The sequence below is a fragment of the Chiloscyllium plagiosum genome, unplaced genomic scaffold, assembly GCF_037043375.1.
Source record: "Chiloscyllium plagiosum isolate Xiang-an unplaced genomic scaffold, Cpla_swu_hap1 HiC_scaffold_46, whole genome shotgun sequence".
NCBI classification, from domain to species: domain Eukaryota; kingdom Metazoa; phylum Chordata; class Chondrichthyes; order Orectolobiformes; family Hemiscylliidae; genus Chiloscyllium; species Chiloscyllium plagiosum.
The window spans coordinates 54,142,226-54,169,108 of NW_028270184.1; the positions used below are offsets into that span (position 1 = coordinate 54,142,226).

Genomic DNA, 26,883 nt, shown 5'->3' on the forward strand with positions numbered 1-26,883 from the left:
TAAAGGAGGGAAAATGGGGTGTTTATGTACTGATTCAGATGGCAATGATTCATCAATCACAGCTATACAGTCATGAGTAGGAAGGCAATTCCCTCCATGAATAAAGGAAATCTACTGCAGAGCTCACACAAAGGGAATTCTTACCCTCAGTAAACTCCCCCATCACATTACCCACATTACCCAACATAACAGCTCAAGCAGGACGCACTGCGCATGCTCTAGCCAACAAAGGGACTCCGGGTGATTGATGTCAGCACCGGACCAATGAAAGGATGGCGGGCGGAGCTGGATGACCGAGCGGGATGTTGTTCCTCCAACCAATCAACGTGAATGAACCATGTGATCACCCTCACGCACGGCGCACAGTCGATGTCGTGAATGCTCGGGAAGTTATGGAGAGAAAGGATACGGTAAGGAAAGAAATAAACAGGGAAACGGGAGAAAAACTGTGTTGCTATGAGCGGAGAGGTTTTACAAACAAATTGTGCACGTCGGAAAACACAAATTTGAACGTCCTAGTCCCGTGTTTGCAGTAAATGAGGAATTGCCTCAGTGCGGCTGCAGGCCTGAGTGAGCGCCGCCATCTTTGTAGGGGGCAAGGTCCGGCTGGGTGCATGTGCAGTCTTTCTCTCGTATAGAGTCTTTGGGATCTCCTTCCACAGATACCAGTGATTAATGCCAAAGCCCTGTTGCTTGTGGAGAGGGAGATGTTTGACTTTCTTGTACAGCTGCAGTTTGTGTGGTGATGGTGCTCCCACAATGTGGTTGGGTAACAGACATTACAGATTATTCATTACAGCAACAGTGATGATTTGAAAATAATGTCAAATCAACAACAGTTTGAATTTTTATTATCATGCTCATAATTTCACAAAAATACTATTGAGAACTTTGGACATAAGGCCAGAGATGGGGATATTAGGTCAGGTGATCAAAAGCAGATTTTGAGGGATGTCTTAAAGGTGGAGAGCAGACCTGTGAGATTTTGGCTGCGAATTTCACACCATGCTGCTTCACCAACTGTAGAAACAGCCACACAGATGAAGTAATGAATTAACAAATGGTTGGGAGTCTCAAAGAAAAAGGGTTGTCGAGGTCTCAAAGTGTGTGTGGTGCAGGGAGCTAGGGATTATCACAGCCAGGAATTAAATCAAGTGTGGGAAATTTAAATTGAGGGATATTGGCCACATGCTGGCAGGTGAGACTAGATTGGGTTGGGATATCTGGTTGGCATGGACGGGTTGGACCGAAGGGTCTGTTTCCATGCTGTACATCTCTATGATTCTATGTTTTTGCTTATGAATAGGAGACTTTTGATGAATCAACAAGCAGATATTTAGATGTTCTTGAGATTACAGGGAGGTTGAATGTGGGAAGCTGGCCAGGGAGTGAGTTTGGATAATGAAGTCTAGAGATAACACAATGTGGATGAAAGTATATGAGCTGAGACAAGGGTGAAATCAGCTAGAAATAGTGGTGTTGGAGTGGGACTGAGCTATCACCCTCACCTCACCTCTGGGATTCAGCTGGTTGTCAGGTTGTGAATCAGGGTGGTACCACAATCGGGAGCTGAGTGGCCCTGGTGGAGCCGAAAATGAGTGTCACTCAGCTGGCTGTTGCTGAGCAGCTGCTGCTTGATTTCCCGTTAATGAAATTTTCCATCACTTTACTGCTGATCGAGTGTAGACTGTTGGAGGGAAATTGCCTGGGTTGGATTGCCCTGTGTTTTTGTGTTGAACATCCCTGGGCAATGTTTCGCATTTTTGGTAGATGCCAGTGCTGGAGCGGTACGTGGCTCAGTGGGTGGCAAGTTCTGGAGTGCAAGCTATCGGTATTATTGCCAGAATGTTGGCAGAATCATAGCCTTTGCACTACTTAACCATTTCTTGATGTTATTCAAACTCAGTCGAACTGTCTTAAAACACACATCTGTGATGTTAGAAACCAGTGGAGAAGGCTGAGATGGATCATCCCACTTTGCACTTCCGGCTGCAGATTGCTGAAAATGCTGTCATCTTATCTGGTGCATGGATGTGTGAGGCCCCTCCATCAGTAAGGTTGGGGATATCTATGATGCTTCCACCAGTGAGTTGTTTAATTGTTCATCACCATTCACAACTGGATGTGGCAGAACTGCAGAGCTCCGATCTGTTGCATTGGATGTTGGATCACTTAGCTCTGTTGCTTGCTGCTGATGCTGTTTGATATGCAGGTAATTCTGTTTGATATTTTCACCAGATTAGCACTTCATTTTTAGATCTGCCTCGTGCTGCTCATGGCACGCCCTCCTTTACTGTCCATTGCGATGGGTGAGAGCAGGATTTACAACCCCATGAGATTACAGATTGTGCTGGAGTACAGTTCTGCTGCTGTTGATGGCCCACAGTACCTCATAGATACCCTGTTTGAGATCCTACATCCCTTTGAAGTCTGTCCCATTCAGAACGGTGATAGTGCCACTCAACACAGTGGAGGTTTTCTCAACTGTTTTAAGGCAAGGCATTGTCTCCAAAAGGAACGTGTGATGGTCGTTCATACCGATACTGTCATGGCCAGATGTATCTACAGCTGGTCAATTCATAACAATGAGATCAAGTATGTTTTTTTTCCCTCTTGTTGGTTCCCTCACTACCCGCTGCAGACTCAGTTGAGCAGCTATGTCCTTTAGGACCTGGCCAGCTCAGTCAGTAATTCTGTTGCAAAGCGAGTCTCGATTGTGACATTGAAATCCTGTACGCAGAGTACGTTTGACACCATTTTGTTGCCTCAGTGCTTCCTCCAAATGTTGTTCAACACGAAGGAGAACTGATTCATCAACCAAGGGAGGACGGTACATGGTAATCAGCAGGAGCCATGAGACTCCCAGGGCGAATCCTCCCTGTCTGTACACCACTGTGCCACCACCTCTGTCTGCTCTGTCCTGCCAGTGGGGCAGGACATATCCAGAGATTTTAGGAGAAATTGAAGACCGCAGATGCTGGAGGTCAGAGTCGAGAGTGTTGTGCTGGAAAAGCACACCAGATCAGACTGATGAAGGTCTGAGGCTCAAAACGTCGATTCTCCTCCTCTGATGCTGCCTGACTGTTGTGCTTTTCCAGCACCACACTCTCAATATCTAGGATGGTGATGGTGGTGTCTGGTCATTGTCTGTAAGGAATGATTCCGTGAATATGACTATGTCAGGCTGCTTCTTGACTAGTCTGAGGTACAGCTCTCCACATTTTGGCACCAAAAACTAGACGTTGCACCATCGAGAGGGATGATTCTGTGGTTGTAATTTCTGGTGCCTTGTTGGATGCCACATGGTCCATCCAGTTTCATTCCTGTGTTGAGACTTTGCAGTGATTAGTACAGTGAGTAGCTGGCTGGGCTGCTGTCAGGTTGGCAGGATTATTTTTACCATTGACAATGGTTTCATGGAAATCAGGTTATTCCTAATTCCACTTATTTTTTCGTGAATTCAGATTCTACCATCTGCCAAGATGGGATTCGAACCAGGACTTCAGTCGTTTGTTTTAATATTCTGGATAAAAGCTAAATACATCAGGGTTGTTCACTCATTTTAAATATCAATAACCCTGGATTTGTTTCTTGTAAAACACTGTCCATCATCCTGTCGTCTCTATCCTCCCCTCCAACAACAAGTGAGGAGCACATGGAGTTTCTCTGTCACCATGACTGAGATAATCCGATCTGCTGCTTCCCTCCCTCCCACGAGCCTACTGAGCCAAACTGCCTCACGTGGTGTTCCTGGGTTTTTTCCTCAACCTACATCTTTCTCCAGTCTCTTGTTAAGCCTTATCAGAGCTCATCTTTACATTTTACCCAAAGCTCGCTAAACCACAGATTTTCCAACACTCTGTCTCCTCCTCCTCCTCACCGATTCACAGATATTGTTCCTTGTTCTGTCTGTCTGTCTTTTCTAGTTATGCCCTTCTCTCCCCTTCTTTAAAAAACTTCCTTTTGACCTCACGGTTTTTGGAAAATCCTGCTCCATTTCCACTCTCTTTTTCCTTTCTGAATTCCTTGCATTTGGTGTCCCTCCAGTATCTATCCTTGCTCTCTCCTGTATCTCACCTTCATACTGCCAGGAGTTGACATTGTGAAAAAGCACCATGTTAGGTTTCACATGTACACTGACACTGCCCAGCTCTCCCTCCCCACCATCCCTCTCCATTGTTCCACTGTTACTCAGTTACCAAACTGCTTATCACATTCCCACTACTCGATTAGCTGCAGTTTCCTCCAATGAAACATTGTAACGGTTAAACCCATTGCCTTCAGTTGTTATTCCAAATTCCTTTCTCTTACTGCTGAGCCTCTCCCTCTCCCTGGTAACTGTCTGAGGCAGAAATATGTTCTTCACAATATTGCTGTTATATCTGACCCCAAGGTGACCTTCTGATCAGACATCTGCACAATCCCAAAAACCAGGGAATTCCAATCTCTTAAACATTGTTTGTCTCCTCCTCACCCCAGCTCCATTGCTACTGAAACCCCTTACCCGCCTCTGTGTCGCCTTAAACTTGACGAATCTGAAGCAGAGCCCTTGATTCCGCGACTGACCCGGAATCTGGTTCCAGACTCCCTTTTCAGTATTTACACTCAGAAACTTCCACTCACTATTTATCCTGTCAAACCCCTTAAGAATCCTATATATCTCAACGAGATCACCTCTCTTTCTCCAAAATCCAGTGAGTAGGGTCCCAACCTGTTCAGCCTTTATTTAAAAGATAATCCCTCCAAACCATGGATCATCCCAGTGAATTTTCCTGCTGAAAAATCTGTTGCTAGAAAAGCGCAGCAGGTCAGGCAGCATCCAAGGAGCAGGAGAATCAATGTTTCGGGCATAAGCCCTTCTTCAGCTTATGGCCAAAACGTTGATTCTCCTTCTGCTTGGATGCTGCCTGACCTGCTGCGCTTTTCCAGCAACACATTTTTCAGCTCTGATCTCCAGCATCTGCAGTCCGCACTTTCTCCTCGTGAATCTTCCCTGAAATGCCTCCAATAAAGTGACACATTTCCTTATCTAAAGCGACCAAAACTGCTCACTTTATTCCAGATATGGTGGTCTCACCACCACTTCCTCACGTTACTCTCAGGTATATACTCCAAACTCTCATACTGAAAACCCTCTAAACAAAACATTCCATTCCCCTTCCTGATGACCTGTTGTAACTATGTACAGTAATCCTGCGCCAGGAGGAGGGGATGGTGTGGGTTTCTAACTTGAACTGAGAGTGACAGATTTTATAAACTTGTATTACAGATTATTACAGGGGGACATTCAGATGGTAATCTCAATAAATGTTCTGCCAAACTCTGAATTACTCAATACATCAGGACCTGGATATTCGCATTGTGAGTATTGCGTTCCAGATCAATCGCATTTGCTGCTTAAAAGTTCTCCTTTGAATCATCACATTCGCTCAAAAGGTCTCCCCAAGCCATCATGTGTTATGTAATCCTTTTATAATGATGTGATGAGTGTAAGGTTTATTATTCGAATGTGTAATTTTTGTATAAGGATGCTTTCCGTGTTTCCAGAACAATTACCCCTGGTCCCTTTGTGGTGCAGCTTTCTACCATTTAAATAGTACTCTGTTCTTTTATTATCTCCTCCAAAATGACCAACTTCACAATTTCCCAAGTTGCACCCCATCTGGCAACTTGCTGCCCACTTCTCCCTCTGTGCATCTCTTTATAATCCTCTTAGACCTTTACAGTTGTGCCTTTTGTAGGAGATTTCCCCTCTTCCCATATTTCCAAACATTTACCGGGAGCACTGGGCAGTGGGAAGCATGCAGAGTTGCTGTCTTTTTAGGGATACTCTTTGGAGTGATTGGGAGGAGCTTGCTACCCATTGGTTAGAGTGGAGACAACTTGCCCATCATAAGGCATTAGCCTTTCACATTCATGTCTTATTGATGAGGTACAGCGGCAGCACCGAATGAAAGAAAAGAAAGTAATTCCTGTTTCCCATATCTCACTGACGCTTGGATCATTTTCTCCAATATGCCAAAGAACTGCTGTGTTCAGTCACATGGGATCCCAAGGTGGAATCTCCTAGAAACCCACAGATTTCTCCCTGAGTTGACTGCTGATGTCCTCAAGGGTAATATGTACAGTAATCCTGGGCCACGAGGAAGGGATGGTGTGAGTTTCTCACTTGAACTGAGAGTGACAGATTTTATAAACTTGTATTACAGGATATTATAGGGGGACATTCAGATGGTAATCTCAGTAAATGTTCTGCCAAACTCTGAATTACTAAGTACATCAGGACCTGGATATTTGCATTGTGAGTATTGCGTTCCAGATCAATCCCATTTGCAGCTTAAAAATTCTCCTTTGAATCATCACATTCTCTCAAAAGGTCTCCCCAAACCATCATGTGTTGTGTAATCCTTTTATAATGATGTGATGAGTGTAAGGTTTATTATTCGAATGTGTAATTTTTGTACAAGGATGCCTCAGAGAGGGAGCAGAATATTCTTAAAGGGGAGAATAACCATTTTGAGGGGAGGCTGTTGTTTATTGGTATCAATGACATAGGAATAGAAGAGTTCACATTGTTGGATCATTCGAATCTCTTGTGGGCTAGAATTGACCTCCATCAGAAGGATGGATTGTACTGCACTGAAAGGGAAGAGTTGCTAGTGCTATTCAGGAGGCATTAAACCAGTGAAGGAATGGAGGTAAACTCAAAGAGAGAGTTAGGAAAGAGCCAAGTCTGAGGCTGGTACAGTTCAGACATCAAACCGTCAAGGCAGGCAAGGGCAAGGCACAGAATGAGGTCGGACTGAGCAGTTACACTGCATTTATTTCAATGCAGGAGGCCCGATAGGTCGGGCAGAGGAGCTCAGGATATGGTTTTGAACATGGCACTGGGATATTATAGCAATTACAGAGGTATGAATTAGGAATGGTTAGGACCAGCAGCTTAATGTTCCAAGGTATAGATGTTATAGCAAGGATAGAAAGGGGTCAGCAGAGCAGGGGGGTGAGGTGGTTTTGATGAGGGATAACATTATGGCTGGGCTTCAGGAGGATATTCCTGGAAGTACATCCAGGCAAGTTGTACAGGTGGAACTGAGAAATAAATAGTCAGCCGGGAATTGAGAAGCAAATTTACTAACAGATCACTTATCTGTAAGAATAGTATGATTGTATACAAGACTTGACCTTTTTTTAATTCATTCACAGGATGAGGGTGTCACTGGCTGGGCCTCAAGGGCAGTTAAGATTCAACCACGTTGCTATGGGTCTGGAGTCACATGTAGGGCAGACCAGGTAAGGATGGCAGATTCCTTCCCTGAAGGATATTAGTGAATCTCATGGGTTTTTTATTTGCAACAATCAACAATGGATTCATGGTCTTTAATAGATTCTTACTTCCAACTTTTTATTGAATTCACATTCCACTGTCTGCTGTGACGGGATCCAAACTCTAGGCCCCAGAACGTTATCTGGGTGTCTGGATTATCCATCTAGCGATAGTATCATTAGACCATTGGGCAGGGTGAGTGACTGAGGTATCAGTGGGGCAGCACATCAGCACCAAATATCCCATGGTCTCGGTGGAACATAGAAAGGGCTGGGGAGGGAAATATATCCCTGGTGGTGTGGTCTGACTGTAGGTAGCGGAAATTCCAGAGGTTAATGCGCTGTATCTGGAGATTCGTGGGGTGGCAGGTGAGGACCGGTGGATTATATTCTTATTGTGGTTGGAGGTGTGGGAGGAAGATGGAGGTACGGGAAGTGGAGGATATGCATTGGAGGGCATTGTTGATCACGAGGGAGGGAAATATAGTCCTTGAAATAGGAATCCTTTCTGGGATGTCCTGGAGTGGAATTGCTTCTCCTCGGAGCAAATATGGCAGAGGCGGAGGAATTGGGAGTACAGGTTCATGTTTTTACAGGAATATACTCAAGAGAAATCAGATGAGCAAAAAGGGAACATGAAATATCTCTAGTAAATGGTTTAAGTAGAATCCAAAGCGATTCTACAAATATATCAAGGATAAAAGAAAAAACAGACAAAGAACACAACTTCTTAAAGATCAAGAAGGCCATCTGTGGAACAACAGGAGGTGGGAGAGATACTATGCTACTCTTTTCTGGAGAGTTTGGAGAACTTGATAGTTAACAACAGTGATAACTTGAAAAGTGTCCATGTTACAGAGGAGGTGGTACTGGATGTCTTAAATGGCATCAAGGTGGATAAATCCCTGGGTCCTGATCAGGTGTATCCCAGAAATGTGTGGAAAGCTAGGAAAGCAGTGCCCCTCCCTGAGGTATTTATATCATCGTTTGTGACAGGTGAGGTGCTGGAAGACAGGTGTTGTTATTTTAAAAAGGTGGTAAGGAAAGGCCAGGGAACAAGAGAACAGGCAGCCTGAAGTCAGTGGCAGGCAAGTTGTTGGAAGGGATTCTGAGGGATAGGATTTACATGTATTTGGAAAGACCAGGAAAGATTAAAGATAGTCAACATGACTTTGTGTGAGTAATTCTCTCTTTCTAACTTGATTGCGTTTTTTTGAAGATGTGACAAAGATGATTGATGAACGCAGACTTTGGACGTTGTCTATATGGACACCGAACGATGTTCCACAAAGCAGACTGGTTAGCAAGGTTAGATAACATGGAATGTTGGGAGAACTAGCCATTTGGATACAAAACTGGTTTGAAGGTAGGAGGCAGAGGGTGGTGATGGAGGGTTGCTTTGCGGACTGGAGGCGTGTGAGCAGCAGTGTGCTGCAGGAATGGATATTCGGTCCTCAAATAAATGACTTGGATGTGAATATATGAGATATAGTCAGTGGGTTTACAGAAGACACCAAAATTGGAGGTGTAGTGGACAGCGAAGAAGGTTAGTTCAGAATACAACAGGATCTTGATCAGATGGGCCATTGGAGCAAAGAATGGCAGACGGACTTCAATTTAGACAAATGCGAGGTGCTGCATTTTGGAAAGGCAAATCAGGGCAGGACTTATGCACTTAATGGTAAAGTCATTCGGAGTGTTGCTGAACAAAGAGACCATGGAGTTCATATTCATTGTTCGTTGAAAGTAGAGTCGCAGATAGGCAGACTAGTGAAGGTGGTGTTTGGTATGCTTATATTTATTGGTCGATGCATTGAATACAGAAGCTGGGACATCATATTGTGGCTGGACAGGACATTGATTAAGCCATTTCAGGAATTCTGTTTTAAGTTCAAACTCCCCTGTTCTGGGAAGGATGTTCTGAATCTTGAAAGAGTTCAGACAAGATTGACAAAGACTTTGCTAGGGTTAGAGGATTTGGGCTACAGGGAGAGGCTGGGGGTAATTTGTCTGGAGAGTCAAAGACTGAGAGGTGACTTCATGTAGATTTGTAAAATCATGAGGGGCATGGATAAGGTGAACAGCCAGGGTCTTTCCCCCCAGGTTAGGTGGTTCCAAAACAAGATCACATGGGCTTAAATCAAGAGAGCAAAGATTTAAAAGGGATCTGAGGAGCAAAGTTTTCAAGCTGTGTGTGGTGTGTGTATTGGATGAGCTGCCAGATGAAGTAGTGGAGGCTGATACAATTACAACATTTGAAAGGCATCTGATTGGGTACATGAATAGGAAGGGTTTCGAGGGATACGGATCTATAGCTGGGATTAGGATTCCATTAGTTTAGGATTCCTAGTTGGCATGGACAAATTGGACTAAAGATCTGTTTCTGTGGTGTACATCTCTATGACACGAATAAATGAAAATAAGATGTGTTCCTCTTTTGTAGAGAGCTAGCAGAAGCACAGATAATTGTATTTGCAGCTGACAAGGTTAAGCAGTGAGTTTGACCAGCTGCAAATTTGTGTCTAGGATATTTAATTTGCAGAGAGAAGGGAATTGTTAACAATGTCACAATTTTAGTAACTATTTTCAGGTAATTGGCAAATAATATGTGAACATTATTTTATTCAGTAAGGTCTGAGCATCTGGAGCAGTCTGATTGGCAGCTGGACAAAACTCAGCAGTTATTCATAAACAGATTTGGAATTTTACTTTTTAGGGGAAGATTTGGGGGGCTATGGGCAAATGGGAAGGGAATTGGGACAGATGTGCAGCATCTCCAGAGGGAGAGAGTACAGTCCCAACGGGCTGAATAGCCCCCAGCCCCTGTGCTCTGTGATACTGCACCATTCAGTGTGAATGATGAACCTCATCCTATGGCAGATAGAGGGAGGATCACACCACTCACCTCACAATGGGTCTCGTGTGATTGATGTCAGCGCAGGCCAATAGGGGGCAGAGGGCAGTACTAGAGGACCAGGTCGTACCAGTTTGTCTTCCAACCAATCGGAGTGAATGAGGGCATCCTCAAGGCTGGAAGTAAAGAAAGGCACATATCGCAGAGATTTGAGAAACTGGAGGACATGAGATAGGGAGCGTTCTGTGGCTGGAGAGGAATTAAATAAATAAGAAAGAGTTGTGAGGCTGGATGAGGTGGCAGTGATCGGGAGAGTTGAGGATGGAGGAATTTAGAGTTAGTGAGGATTAGAGTCATAATGTTATATAGCAAGGAAACAGGCCCTGTGGTCCAACCAGTCCATGCCAACCATAATTCCAAACTGAACTAATTGAACCTGCCTCCGCTTGGTCCACATCCATCTAAATATTTCCTATTTATGTACTTATCTGAATGTATTTTAAATATTGTCATTGTATTCACAGCTACCACTTCCTCTGGAAATTCATTCCACACGTATATTTTTTTTGAAACCCTAATGTCTTTTCTCAAACCTTTCTCATTTCTTCTCAAAATGAATGCACCCGAGTTTTGAATCCCCCTCTCCCCTGGCTATTCACCTTATCTACACTCTTTTTCTGATTTTATAAACCTCTAATCAGGTCACCCCTCAACCTCGTGCACTGCAGTGGAAAAAATTCCCAGCCTATCCAGCCTCTCCTGAGAACACAATCCCTCCATTCATGGGAACATGCTGGTAAATCTCTTCTGAAACCTGCTCCATTTTAATAATATTCTTCCTGTAACAGCACAACCAGAACAGAATATTCCAGAAGAGGCCTCTCCAACATCCTGTACATTCTCAACATAATGTCCCAACTCCTGTACTCAAAGGTCTGAACAATGACGGTAAGTGTGCTTAGCACATTCTTAACCACCCTGTCTACATGTAACACAAACTTCCAAGACGTGAAGCCCTCGGTTTCTTCGTTCCCATATCACTACTCAAGGTCCTACTTTTATTGAGTGTAAGTCCTACCCTGGTTTGTTTTATCAAGATGTAATATTTTGCATTTATTCCAATCCAAATAATTTTCAAGTATAAAGGCAGTAGGAGTATAATTAAGAGGGAAATCAGGAGGCAAAAAGGGGACGTGAGATAGCTTTGGCATTTAGGGTTAAGGATAATCCAAAGGGCTTTTATAAATACATTAAGAACAAAAGGCTAACGAGGAGAAAATAGAGATCAGCAAGGCAGTCTTTGTGTGGGGCTTCAGGCGATGGGCGAGAAAGGGAAACAAGTACTTTGCATCAGTGTTTACTGTGAAGAAGTACATGGGCGATATAGAATGTGGGGAAATAAATGGTGACATTTTGAAAAATGTCCATATTACAGAGGAGGAGGTGCTGGAGGGGTGGCTAAGGAGCTGGTGCAGGGGAAAATGATTCACATTTTTGGATCATTGTGATCTCCTCTGGAGTAGAGTTGACCTGCATAAGAAGGATGGATTGTACCTGAATTGGAAGGTGTCTAATATCTGGGCAGGGAGATTTGTTAATGCTACTCAGGAGGCATTAAACCAGTGAGGGAGTGGGTGTGATTGCAAATAGATAGTGAGAAAAGAGGTATGTCTGAGGCTGGTACAGTTCTGAGGTCAAACAGTCAAGGCAGGCAAGGGCAAAGCAGAGAATGAGGTCAGACTGAGCAGTTACACTGCATTTATTTCAATGCAAGAGGCCTGACAGGGAAGGCAGATGGGCTTAGGGTATGGTTTTGAACATGGCACTGGGATAGTATGGGTATTACAGAAACGTGGCTCAGGGATGGATAGGACTGGAAGCTTAATGTTTCAGAGTATAGATGCTATAGGAAGAATAGAAACGGGGCGAAGAGAGGAGGGGGAGTCGCGTTTTTTGATTAGGGACAGCATTATGTTTGTGCTTAGGGAGGATATTCATGGGAGTACGCCCAGTGAAGTTATTTGGGTGGAACTGGAAAATAAGAAAGGGATGATCACCTTATTGGGGTTGTCTGCGTGGATTTCATCCGGGTTCTCTGGTTTCCTCCCACAGTGCAAAGATGTGCAGGGTAGATTGAATTATCCAGGCTGAATTTCCCGTAGTGTTCAGGGATGTGTAGGTTGTGTGGCCCTGGAAAATGCAACGTTACAGGGGGAGGTTAGGAGGCTCTGAGCGTCAGTATCGATGTGATGGGCCGAATGGTCTCATTCCACACTGTTGGGATTCTGGGATTCTCTGATTCTACTAGTTTTAAAATAGTTCCAGAAAATAATACACCAGATTTTCCCATTTAGAAACTTAACTTTTCAAAGGTCAATTTTGATGGCACAAGGCAAAAACTTTCATCTGACCCCTCAAACCTGCTCTGCCATTCAATAAGATCAGGGCTGATCTTTTCATGGCCTCAGCTCCACATTCCTGCTCTTTCACCATAACCCTTAATTCCTTTCCTGTTCACAAATCTACCTTTTGCCTTAAAGGCAAATAAAGTTGATAGCTCAACTGCTTTACTCAGCAGGGAATTCCACAGATTCACAACCCTTTAGCTGAAGAAGTTACTCCTGAACTCAGTCCTAAATCTGCTCCACCTTATTTTGACGCTATGTTCTCTTGTTTCACCCATCCCTGGTGAAAATAAACTCCCTGCTTCTATCTTACTTACTCCCTTCATAATTTTGTTTTTTTTTTTACCCCATCCAACCTCCCATTCTTCTAAATTACAATGAGTATAGAACCAGTTTTCTCAATCTCTCCACATACACCAACCCTCTCAACTCCAGGCCCAAACTAGTGACCCTCCTCTGCACCCCCTCCAGTGCTAGTACATCCTTGCTGAAGTAAGGAGATCAAACCTGTACACAGTACTCCAGGTGTGGCCTGTACAGCTGCAGCATAACCATCCCTCTAGCATGGAAGCACAATATTCCGTTCACTGCCTTAATTACCTGCTGCACCTGCAAACCAACTTCCTGTAATTCATGCAGAAGGACACCCAGCAAGTTTTCACCATTTCATCATCCAGTTTACTGTTAGTTCGACCAAAATGGATGACCCCACATTTCCCAACATTGTCCTCCATCTGCCAGATCATTACCCACTCACTCAACCTATCTGTATCCCTGTGCAGACTTACGGTGGCCTCTGCACACATTGCTCTATCTCATCTTTGTATCAAATCTGAACTCTGACACCGTACACTTGGTCCTCAACTCCAAAACATTTGTGTAAATTGTAAACAGTTATAGTGCCAACAATAATCCAAACACCCGTTTATCCCCATTCTTTACTTTTTGTTGGTTAACCCATCCTGTATCCATGCTAATACATTACCCATAACGCCGTGCAGCCTTTATCTTATACAGCAGCCTTTCATGTGGCAACTTGTCGATTACTTTCTGGAAATCCAGATACACTACATCCACCGGGGCCCCCTTGTCCAACGCATTTGTGATATCCTCAAATAGTTCAAGTAAATGCGTTACACATGAGCTGCCTTTCATGAATCCATGCTGTGTCTGCTCAGTGGGACAGTTTCTGCCCAGATAATGCGCTACTACTTCCTTGAGAGGTTCAAGCATTTTCCCCACTACAGAAGTTAAACTAATGGGTGTTTTTTTTTTAAATAGTGGCATCACATTTGCAGCTTTCCAATCTATCAGATACGTCCCAGAGTCCAGCAAATTTTCGCGAATTATCATGAACACATTTTCTATTTTCCCGGCCATCTCTTTTAGCCCCTGGGATGCATTCCATCACGGCCAGGCTCCCCTTTTACCTTTAGGCTGTTACCTTTCCCAACACTTCCTCTTTACTGAGAATGATTGATTCTCTGTCCATATCTGCCATTGCCTCCATAGGCCTGTAAAAATGAGACAATGAGAGTACACAGACAGTATGTTCCTGTTAAGGGCAAGGCTGGGAGGCGTAGAGAATGCTGCCTGTCAAGAGAAATTGAGGCTCTGATCAAGAAAATGAAGGAGGGATATGGCAGGTACAGACAGCTGGGTTTGAGTGGATCCCTGGAGGAGTATAGAGACAGTAGGAGAATACTTGAGGGAAACCAGGAGGGCAAAAAGGGGACAAGCGATGGCTTTGGGAAATAGGTTTAAGGAGAATCCAAAGAGATTCTATAAATACACTAGGGACAAAGAGTGACCAGGCAGAGAATAGAGACCCTCAAAGATCAACAAGACTGACTATAGAACCGCAGGAAGTTGGAAAGATTCTATATGAATATTACACATTGGTTTTTACTGAAAAACGACATGGAAGCTAGAGAATTTGCACAAATAAATAGTGATAACTTGGCAAGTGTCCATGTTACAGAGGAGGATACCCTGAATGTCTTAAAATGGATAAAGGTGGATAAATCCCTGGCATCTGATCAGATGTATCCCAGAAATTTGTGGGAAGCTAGGGAAGTGATTTTTGGGACCCTCCCTGAGATATTTGTGTCATCAATAACCACAGGTGAGGTGCTGGAAGATGTGTGCCATTATTTGAGAAATGTGGTAAGGAAAAGCCAGGGAACTATAGACCGGTGAGCCTGAAGACAGTGGCAGGCAAGTTGTTGGAAGGGATTCTAAGGGACAGGATTTTCATGTAATTGGAAAGGCAAATAATTGGGGAGAATCAACATGGCTTTGTGCATGGACATCGTTAACTTGGACTTCAGGAAGACACAATGTTCCACATAACAACAGACTGGTTAGCAAGTTCAACATCATAGAATACGGGGAGAACTAGCTATTTCGATAAAAAAATTTGCTGAAAGGTCATTCATCACAGTGATATACAGCACAGAAACAGACCCTTCGGTCCAACCCATCCATGCCAACCAGATATTCCAGCCCAATCTAGTCCCACCTGCCAGCACCTGGCCAATATCCCTCCAAATCTTTCCTATTCATATACCTATGAATGTTGCAATTGTACTCGCCTCCACCACTTCCTCTGGCCACTCATTCCACACACGTACCACCCTGTGTGTAAACATTGCCCCTCAGGTCTCTTTTATATCTTTCCCCTCCCACCCTAAACCTATGCCCTCTAGTTCTGGAAGCCCCCACTCCAGGGGGGAGACTTTGTCTATTTATCTTATTTATCCTGTCCATGCCGCTAAAGATTTTATGTACCTCTGTGAGGTCACTCCTCAGCCTCCGACACACCAGGGAAAACAGCCCCTGCCTAGCCAACCTCCCCCTATCGTGATTTCGACCAGGAGCAGATTTGTCTCCAAATATTTAGTTGACACAGAGGGAAAGTAGAAAGTTTGTCACAATGTTTAGTAACTACATTCATGTAACTGGCAAATAATGCAAGGTAAAAATGAGAAGATTATTTTAATGAGTCAGTTCTGAGCATCTGGAACAGTTTGAACAACAGCTGAATGCAGATTCAACAGTTACTGTCAAAAAAATTTGGAATTCAACTTTTTAAGGAAAGATTTGGAGGGCTATGGACAGATGGGAGGGGAGTTGGGACAGATTTGCAGCATCTGCAGAGGGAGAGAGTACAGCCCAAATGGGCTGAATAGCCCCCAGCCCCTATGCTCTGTGATAATGCCCCATTCACTGTGAATGATGTAGCTCATCCCACCGCAAAGCCGTCGAGCCATCGAGATGTACTGCACAGAAACAGACCCTTCGGTCAAACTCGTCCATGCTGACCAGATGTCTTAACCTAATCAAGTCCTATTTGCCAGCACTTGGCATATATCCCTCTATACCCTTCCTATTCATATACCCATTCAGATGCGTTTCAGATGGTGTAATTGTACCAGGCTCCACCACTTATCCTGACCGAAAATTCCATGCATGCAGCAACCTCTGATTGACAGAAGTTGCCCCTTAGGTCCCTTTTAAATATTTTCCCTGTCAACTTAAACCTATGCCCTCTCGTTCTGGACCTGTCTATTTATCCCATTCATGCCCCTCATGATTTTATAAAACTCAGTGAGGTCACCCTTCAGCCTCCAACACTTATGGGAGGATCCCACCAACATGACATAATGGGGCCCAGGTGATTGACAGCAGCTGCAGACCAGTAGGAGAGTTGGTGTGATCCTCCAGCCAATAGAAGTGAATGAGGGGTGTGGCTAGCAGGCCAACACGTGACCATGAGCTGTGCAGGCGCAGTGTCACTGTGAGGGGGGACTCAGTGAGTGTGATGGGAGTAGCATAGACTGGGAGAAAAATGTATTTTGTGGGTACTGGGGCGGTTTATAAACACACGGTGTAGGCTGCTTGACATGAATTAGAAGCTCCCGCTAAATAAAAACCAGAAAAAACTGTGGATGATGGAAATGATAAACAACAACCAGAAAGTGCTGGAAAAGCTCAGCAGGCCTGGCAGCATCTATGAAGACAAGTCAGAGTTAACATTTCTGATCCTATGAACCATCCTCAGAACTAATGTGACTGAGGAAAAAATGTTGGTTTATATGCAGAAGGTATAGGTTAAAGAGTAAATGATTGGGAATAGAGCCCAAAGAGAGAGAGGAGAAATTGGACAAAGGAGTGTATATCAACCTGGCTGGGGGAGGGTGAATAGCTGTTTATGGGGACTGTTAGTGGCTAATCACAGATAGTGTGTAATAGCAGGCTGTATAATAACAAGGCCTGGTGTGTGGGGTAGGGGGCTAGGACGCTAGGACGTGGGAGAGTTCAGGATCTAAAATTATTGAATTTGTTATTGAGGCCAAAGGGCTGAAGGGTCCCCGAGTGGGTGATGAGGTTTTGTTCTTCCAGCTTCGTTAACATGTGGCACTGGAAACGCACAGCAGGTCAGGCAGCATCCAAGTAGCTGGAGAATCGACGTTTTAGGTATATGCCCTTCATCAGGAATGTGCGGTGTGGGAAAGAGTGCTGAGAGATAAATAAGAGGGGGTGTGTAGGGCGTTGGGGGAAGGGAGCTAGGAAGGCAATAGGTAGATGCAGATGGGAGGTAATTGTGAGAGGGTGGAGTAGATAATGGGGAAGGAAGATGGACAGGTGGGTCAGTTCAAGAGGCCAGTGCCGAGTTGGAGGGTTGGAGCTAGGATAAGGTGGGGTGAGGGGAGATGAGGAAACATTGATGCTGTGTGGTTGTAGGGTCCCAAGGCGGACGATGAGGTGTTATTCCTCCAGGCTTCGGATGGCTCGATTTGGCGATGGAGGCAGCCCAGAATCTGCATGTCCTTGGCAGAGTGGGAGGGGCCGTTGAAGTTGTCGGCCACAGGGCAGTGGGGTTGGTTGGTACATGTGTCCCAGAAATGTTCCCTGAAATATTCCGGAAGTTGGCGTCCTGTCTCCCCACTGTAGAGGAGACCACATCGAGAGCAAAGGACTCAATAGGTGAGATGTTTGAATGTAGGAACTATCTCTGCTGAATGTGGAAGGATCCTTTGGTGTCTTGGATGGAGGTGAGGGGCAGGTGTGGGCACAGGTTTTCCACCTCTTGCAATGGCGAGCGAAGGTGTCGGAGTAGAGGATGGGTTGGTGGGCAGCGTGGATCTAACAAGGAAGTCACAGAGAGAATGGTCTCTGAGGAATGCTGAAAGGACTGGGGAGGGAAATATACCTCTGATGGGGTCTGATTGTAGATGGTGGAAATGGTGGAGGATGATGTGTTGTACCTGGGTGGAATGTGAGGACTTGGGGGATTCTATCCTTGTTGCAGTTGAAGGAGTTGGGTTCAAGGGCGGAGGTGTGGGAAGTAGAGGAGATACGGTGGAGGGTATTGTAGACCACATGGGAGGGGAAATTGCTGTAACTAAAATACGGAGCCATTTGCTATGTTCTGGAGTGTTCTGCCAGTTTGTATCAAGCTTCACTGGAACATTGCAGTAAGTATGAGACAGGGATGTTGCCCAGGGAACAGGCTCGTGTGTTGAAGTGGCAGGCAACTGGAAGCTCAGGGTCTTTTTTGCGGCAGAACGTACATCAGCCACCATTTCCATCACATCCATTGAGATGCTGCCAGGCACCGGTTCCTGTTCCCTCCATTAACAGCTATGCACTCTCCCAGCCAGATCACTATCCAGTCCTTTTTCTTTCCAAATGTTCCTTCGGGCTCTGTCCCCACCTATTATTCACTCTTTAACCCCTATCTCCTTTGCCATTGCACTGGGAGCTAAATTGCCCATAGTTTCCAGAGAGGTGTAGGTGAGGTGCAAGATAAATATTTGTCTTTACTATTCATCCTGCACTAACTGTGAGTTTTGTTGTGTGAATTCATTTTATGGGATATTAATTGAGACTGGGATCTCAAAAACAGGTTTTTACAGTCAGCAGAGACATCAGGACCTGAATATAATTGGCATTTAACTGTGGAAATAGAAGGGTTTGTCTGTTCTGTCTGTGTGAAAATATCTTCAATACTTTTGTCAAGCAAAAATCAGAGAGATGGACAAATTTGTGGCTGGATCACCCTTTGGGTGTGTGCTCTTTTCTGGGCCCTGCAGCTGAGGAAGGAGATATTACCCTGAGAGGGAGCACAGATTTATCCAAATTGCACCTCATCTCTTTGCAGTAACTGTCAGATTTAGTCCCCAATGACCCACTTCGTAATGTTAACCTGCAAACTCCTTATTTTCAGTTCTCTGCAAACTACCCATTAAAATTCCTTATGCACTAAAATTCCAGCATCTTTTCAGGTGGAATGTTCCGGATTCTGACAACTGAAAATGACAGGGCTGCACTGAGAGTGTTGCTTGGCTCAGTGAGTGTGTTTTGGAGTTGGGTGAAAACAATGAGGTGAGACAGGGAGAAGGTGAAGCTGAAACTCAGGTTTAGTTCAGGCCATTCAGAAATTCACATGGCCCCAATGGGAATAGCCAATTGTTATGAGATATCTGCTGAATATTTTGTAACAGATTTTAAAGTATAACATGTCAGCTTAAGTAAAGGTCGGGGCTTTAGATTATAATGGACATTCTTGAAGTGAAGAAAGGTTGCTAGCTCATTTAAGTTCTCGCGATAGGAGAACTAGTTGAATCTAGAGAGACATTGTTACAGGAGACCTCAGATCCGCGGTGTTCTCCTCTTGTACAATGTGGGAAATAAGGGATGCTTCCAGTGTCCCTGGCGACAATATGTGCAGGAAGTGTGCCCATCTGCAGTCACTGGGAAACTGCTTTTCAGATCTGAAGCTGTGAGTGGACTCACTGTAACTCATCTGCAATACTGAGGATGTTATGGACAGCACGTTCAGTGAGTTAGGAAAGGGAATGGATGACTATCAGATCAAGTAAAAGGCTCAGGAAGGAAATGCAGGAGTTCCCAGTGATCATCCCGTTATCAAACAGATACTGTATCCCGCTTCGGATTCTGCAAAGAACAGGAGGAAGGAGAGTGACGGGGATTCAATAGTCAGGGGTACAGACAGGCACTTCTGTGGCCACATACATGAATTGAGGATAGTATGTTACCTCCCTGGTGCCAGGATCCGCGATAGCATGGATAGGTTATTGGACATTGTGGAGCTGGAGGCTAAACATCCAGTGGTGGTGGAATCCTCTCACTATGCAGACCATGTATCATTTACATTCTCCACTGCTTCTCACTCATGTCTGCTTCAAAAAGAGGGAATCACTGAGAAACACGGAATAAAATCGGGTCAGGGTGTCTGGTATTAAACTGTTGAACACAATGCCCCCATCTTATCCATATTGGTCATCAAGCACACATGCCCGCTGCGATCATCTAATACCTTTTTGATATTAGAATAGGTGATAGATGATTGGTTAATGTTTTGGGGAGGCAAATGAGCAGAGAGGTTTAGTAGGAACTTCTGGAGATCAGGGTGCAGGAATCTGAGTTAAAAATGGGCTATCCTCAAGGCTGGAATTACAGAAAGGCACTTAGCAGAGAGATTTGTGGGGATCGAGATGACAGAGATAGGGAGGATTGTGTGATTGGAGGATGTTACAGAGATACTTATGATAGCAGAGATAAGGAAGAGTTGTGAAGCTTCATGAGGTGACAGTGAAAGAGAGAGTTGTGAACATGAAGACACCGAGAGTTAGAGTTTCAAAGTTATATATCATGGAAATGGACCCTGTGGTCTAACCAATCCATGTCGACTATAATTCCACCTAAACTAATCATACCTGCCTCTGCTTGGCCTATATCCCTCCAAATATTTCCTATTTATGTACTTATCCAAATATCTTTTAAGTATTGTAATTGTATTCACAGCTACCACTTCCTCTGGAAGTTCAACCCATAAGTGCAAAGATAGAAAAACTCATGTCTTTTTAAAATCTTTGACATCTCTTCTCAAACTGTATGCACCAGTGTCTTGAATCCCACTCCCATGCAGCCATTCATCTTATCTACACACTCCATGATTTTATAAACCTCTAATAAGGTCACCCCTCAACCTCCTGCTCTCCAGTGACAGACATCCCAGCCTATCCATCCTCTTCTTCTAAAACAATCCCTCCATTCATGGCAACATCCTGGGAAACATCATCTGAACCTTCTCCAATTTAATAGCATCCTTCCTCTAACAGGGGGACCAGAACTGATCACAGTGAAGAGGCCTCACCAACATCATGTATAACCTCATGACAGTGTCCCAACTCCTACACCTCAAGGTCTGAGCAATGAAGGTAAGCGTGCTAAGCACCCACTTAACCACCCTGTCTACACGTGACACAAACTGCAAAGACCTGAACCCCTCGGTCTCTTTGTTCCACGTCACTATTCAAGGCCTTACTTTTAATTAGTGTAATTAATTAATGAGGCTAAAGGAGATGTTTGTTTTATTAAAATATAATATCTTACATTTAATCAAATTAAATTCCATCTGCCACATTTCAGCCCATTCACCCAATTGATCAGGATCCCTCTGTATTCGTGGATAACCTTTTGTTACTGTCTACCTTAACAGTTTTTAATGTCACCCACAAACAAACAATGCTTTGTATATTCTCATTCAAACCATCTACACACATGACAAACAAAAATGGACCCAGCACCGATTCCTGGAGAACACTGATGGTCACGGCCCTCCAGTGTGAAAAACAACCCTCCACTATTACTGTCTCCTATTGTTAAGCTAATTTTGTATCCAGTTGGCAAGCTCTTGCTGAATCCCATGGGATCGAACTTTGCAACTTCGTCTCCCCTGCACAACCTTTTTAAAGGCTTTACTAAAGTCCAAATAAACAATGTCTGCCACTCTGCCCTCATCGATCTTCTTGGTGACTACCTCAAAAATCTCAATCAAGTCTGTGAGACACCCTGTTAAGTAACTATGTTGAGTGTCCTTAATCATTCCTGAACTCTCCAAATACATGCAAATCCTTTTCCTTCTGAATCGCCTCCAACGCTTACCCACTACTGAGGTCTACAGTTCCTAGGCTGCTCCTTATACCCCTTCTTTAACAAAGGTACAACATTAGCCACTCTCCAGTCATCAGGCAGCTCACCTGTAGTTATCGATTATATAACTATTTCTCCATGGTGCCCACAATTTCCTCTCACCCAAACTGTTCCCGTCCTATCACTTCAGTCACTTGCCCTGTCTGATCAGACAAGAAAAGGTCAGGTGTTGCTTGCTTCCTGATAGGAACATTTAAATATTGATAAAGAACATTTCTTGAACTCATTTAACACATTCGTTACCAACCAAACCTTTCACACTATCGTAATCACCTACTATTATAACCTTATTGTTGTGACTATATCGGAGATCTCTCTGTATATTTGTTCCTTATGTTCTCCCTGATTATGCAGCGTCTGTAGTGCCATCCGACCAAGGTGATTTTTTTTTTAAAGTTTGAAAACACAATTTTGTTTTTAAAAAAGCTTTCCTCTGCGATTTAAATATAAATCTCTTTTTGTTTATTCACTCAGATGTGGATGTTTACCCTGAGGGCAGTTGAGAGTTAACCACCTTGCTGTGGGTCTGGAGTCACATGTTGGCCAGACCGGGTGAGGATGACAGTTTCCTCCCCTAAAGGGCATTAGTTAACCAGATGGGTTTTTTCCTAACAGTCGATAATAGTTTCATGGTCATCATTAGCCTTTTCATTCGATATTTTATTGATATCAGATGCCACCATCAGCCATGATGCTACCATCTAACCCTAATCCTCGGAACATTGCTCATATTACTCGTCTAGCAAGAATATCATCTGGCTATTGCCTCCCTTTTTAGCAATGCATTTTTTTTAAAAGCTCCATCATTCTACGTGTACAATTTGAGGTAAAATTACACACGCAATTTCTGAAGCTGGAGGGGGATTACAGAGACAGAGAGGGATGTGGGTCTAGTGGGGGATTGTTGTCCAAACATCACTGTGGTGTACATGGACTGCAGCATTTCAGGGAGGCCGTTCACCACCATTTCTCCAAGACAAATAAAGGTGGCCAATAAATACTGGTCTGGGCAGCAAAGGCAACCTCCAGTGAATAAAACCGAGTAGTGACCTCTCCCAGCTGACTTCTTGTGAAGATATAAATCTCTCTGGGAAGGAGAAAAGAGAAAAAAACAGTGACATTTCACAGCTGCCCTCAGAGAGACCTCGCTCTCTGAGCTGCTCACAGCCGGGATCAGCTCAGTGGGTTTCAGTCTCTTGAAACATCAATTTTAGACGGTTTTATTATATTAATTGTGAGAAAGGTGAGGGTTTCTTTTTCATGTCTTTCGGTCTGTTGTTTAAATGTTTAAAATATAAAGCGTAAGCATTAAGTTATTCTCGGGCAGTATTTTTCGAGCAGTAAGACTGTGCCTTTGTCTTGGTCTGTAGATTGTTAAGGCGGAGAGATGGCCTGTTGTAGAGTGGTGTGCTGTTCCTGTCGGATGTTGGAGTTTAGAGAGAGTTTCAATGATCCTGATGATTGTGTCTGCAGGAAGTGTCTTTGCAAATCCTATCAGATCACATGGATGGGTGAAGGAGTGATTAAAGGCAGTGAGGAATTGACAGGGGTCAGGGGTGTGATAGGTGGCAGTCTCAGGATTGCAGGATACTGCAGATACAGTCAGGTAGGTGGGTTACCTCCAGGAAAACTAGGAGGGGTAGGCAAGTACTGCAGGAATATCCAGTGGTTATCCCCAGCTCAAACAAGTGTACTGTTTTGGAAAATGTAGGGGGTAATAGACTTTCAGGGGAATATAGCACTGACTGCCAAGTTACTGCAACTGAGACTGGCTCTAACATAATGTAAGCTATATCCAGTTCCATGCAAACGATGGTGATAGGGGACACTCTAGTCAGGGGCACAGTCTGCCATTTCTGCAGCTGACAGTGAGACATCAGAATGGGGTGGTGCCTTCCTGATGCTAGGGTCAAGGATGCCTTGGAGAGGGTGCAGAATATTCTCAAAGGGGAGAATAGCCAGTGGGAGGACATTGTACATTGGTACCAATGGCATAGGAAGGGGAAAGTATGGGGTCCTGATGAGCAGGGAGATTTGCTAGTTCCACTCGGGAGGCATTAAACCAGTGAGGGAGTTGGGATAAACCTAAAGAGATAGTGAGAAAAGAGGTATGTCCGAGGCTGGTACTGTTCAGATTAGACTGTCAAGGCAGGCAGGAACAAGCCACAGAATAAAGTGGGACGGACCAGTTACACTGAATTTATTTCAGTGCAAGACGCCCGACAGGTCAGGCAGATGGGCTCAGGGTATGGTTTTGAACATGGCACTGGGATATTATAGCAATTACAGAGGCATCACTCAGGGATGGATAGGACTAGCAGCTTAATATTCCAGGGTGTAGATGCGATAGAAAGAGAGCAACAGTACAGGGGGAGTGGCGTCTTTAATTAGGGATAACATTACAGCTGGGCTTCGGGAGGATATTCCTGGGAGTACATCCAGGCAAGTTACTTGGGTGGTACTGAGAAAGAATCCCATCTTACTGGGATTGTCTTATAGACTCTCTCCCAATAGTCAGCGGGGAATTGAGACACAATTTTACCAGGAGACCTCAGTTATCTGGAAGAATAATATGGATGCAATGATAAGGGGCTTTAACTTTACCAACATGGCCTCGGAGTGCTGTAGTGTTAAGAGCTTGGATGGAAAGGTATTTGTTCAGTGTGTACGAGAACATTCCAGATTCAGTTTGTAGGATGTACCTACTAGAGAAGGAACAAAACTTGACCTGTTTTCTTTATTCATTCACAGGATGAGGCTGTCACTGGCTCGTCCAACATTTATTGCTTTGTTTAACCAGAGGGCAGTTAAGAATCAACCACGTTGCTATAGGTCTGGAGTCACATGCAGACCAGACCAGGTAAGGATGGCATTTTCCTTCCCTAAAGGCAGATGGGATTTCCCAACAATTGACAATGGATTCATTGTCGTCACAAAATTAATTTTTCCAGATATTTATTGAATTCACGTTCCAAAATCTGCCGTGATGGGATTCAAACCCATGTCCCAAGAACGTTATCTGGTTCTCGGGATTAACAGTCTAGCGACAATTTCACTCCATCATCACTGCCACTTAGAAAATGAGGCAGGGTGAGTGACTGAGTTATCAGTGGGGCAGCTCATCAGCACCAAAGATCTTGTGGCTTAGTGGTTAGCGCTGCTTCCTCAGCACCAGGGACCTGGGTTTGATTCCAGCCTCGAGCGACTCTGTGTTGGAGTTGGCACGTTCTCCCCAGTGTCTGTGAGGGTTTCCTTCGGGTGTTCCAGGTTGCTCCCACAGTCCAAAGATGTGTAGGTTAGTTGGATGAACCATGTTAAATTTCCCATAGTGTCCAGATGCAGTAGATGAGGTTTTGGGATGTGCAGAGAAATCTCTGCCTGATGTGAAAAGATCCTTTTCGGGTCTTGCACAGAGGTCAGAAGGAGGTGTGGCCGCATGTTTTACATCTCCCGTGGCTGCAAGGGAGGGTCAAGGGTGTGGACCATGGGTTGGTGGGAGGGGGTGGGCCTAACAAGGGTGTTGCTGAGGGAATGGTCTCTGTGGAACGCAGATAGGGGTGGAGAGGGAAATATGTCTGTGGTGGTGGGATCCGACTTTAGGTAGCAGAAAAACAGAGGTTAATGCACTGTATCTGGAGATTAGTGGGGTGGAAGGTGAAGATTGCAGGGTTATAATCTTATTGTGGTTGAAGTGGTGGAATAAAGGTGGAGGTGCAGGAAGTGGAGGGTATGCACTGGAGGGCATTGTTGATCAAGTGAGAGGGAAATTGTGGTCCTTGAAGTAGGAGGCCTTTCTGGGATGACCTGGGGTGGAATTGCTCCTCCTGGGAGCAGATATGGCAGAGGCAGAGGAATTGGGAGTACAGGATCACGCTTTTATACTTGAGGGAAATCAGGAGAGAAAAAAGAAGACATTCAATAGCTTCAGGCACTGGTTTAAGTAGAATCCAAAGAGATTAATCAAATATATCACAGACAAAAGATTAACTGGACCAGAGAATAGGTCCCCTGAAAGATCAACAAGGCTGTCTATGGAACCACAGGGAGTGGGAAAGATATGCAAATTTTTCATGTCATTTTTTACTGGAGAAGGATATGGAAACTCGAGAGTTTGGAGAAATAAACAGAGATAACTTGAAAAGTGTCCATGTTACAGAGGAGGTGGGACTGGATGTCTTAAATGGCATCAAGGTTGATAAAGTCCTGAGACCTGATCAGGTGTATCCCAGAACTTTCTGGAAATCTAGAAGTGGTTGTTGGGCCTCTCCTGAGATATTTGTATCGTTAATAGCGACAGGTGAGGTGCCATTATTTTTAAAAAAGTGGTAAGGAGAGGCCATGGAACAAGAGAACAGTGAGCCTGAAGTCAGTGGCAGGCAATTTGTTGGAAGGGATTCTGAGGGACAGGATATCCATCTATTTGGAAAGGTAAGGAATGATTAGGGAGAGTCAATGTGGCTTTGTACATGCACAATTGTGTCTCACTAACTTAACTAAATGTTTTGAAGTGACAAAGAAAATTGATGAAGCCAGGCGGTGAATGATGTTTATGTGGACATTCAACAAGGTTCCACAAAGCAGACTGGTTAGCAGGGTTAGATAACATGGAATTCAGGGAGAGCAAGCCATTTGGATACAAAACTGGCTTGAAGGTAGGAGACAGAGGGTGGTGATGGAGGGTTGCTTTGCGGACTGGAGGCCTGTGAGCAGCAGTGTGCTACAATGATCGATATTGGGTCCTTAAATAATTGACTTGGATGTGAATGTGTAAGGTATGGTCAGTAGGTTTGCAGAAGGCACCAAAATTGGAGGTGTAGTGGACAGTGAAGAAGGTTAGTTCAGAATTCAACAGGATCTTGATCAGATGGGCCAATGGCGCAAGGAATGGCAGATGGAGTTCAATTTAGACCAATGTGAGCTGTTGGATTTCGGAAAGGCAAATCAGGGCAGGACCTGTACACTTAATGGTAAAGTCCTGGGGAGTGTTGCTGAACAAAGAGACGTTGGAGTGCAGGTTCATAGTTCCTTGAAAGTCGAGTCACAGGTAGGCGGGATAATGAATGCAGTGTTTGGTACACTCCCCGTTATTGGTCAATGCATTGAATGCAGCTGTTGTGACGTCATATTGTGGTTGTGCAGGACATTGATTAATGCTCTTCTGGGATTCTGTTTTCAGTTCCAATCTCCCTGTTCTCGGAATGATGTTGTGAAACTTCAAAGGTTTCAGAAAAGGTTTGCAAGGACTTTACCAGGGTTGGACGGGTTGAGCTATTG

The 26,883-nt window shown here is 44.3% G+C and overlaps 1 long non-coding RNA gene across 1 annotated transcript; it reads left to right on the plus strand.

Moving 5' to 3' along the window:
• The first annotated feature begins 1,857 nt into the window (after window positions 1–1,857).
• LOC148136349 (uncharacterized) lies at window positions 1,858–22,205 on the plus strand. The gene is made up of 3 exons (XR_015754653.1): window positions 1,858–2,212; window positions 20,736–20,834; window positions 22,084–22,205. It is a non-coding gene; the product is annotated as an uncharacterized LOC148136349 (long non-coding RNA).
• The last annotated feature ends 4,678 nt before the right edge of the window (window positions 22,206–26,883 follow it).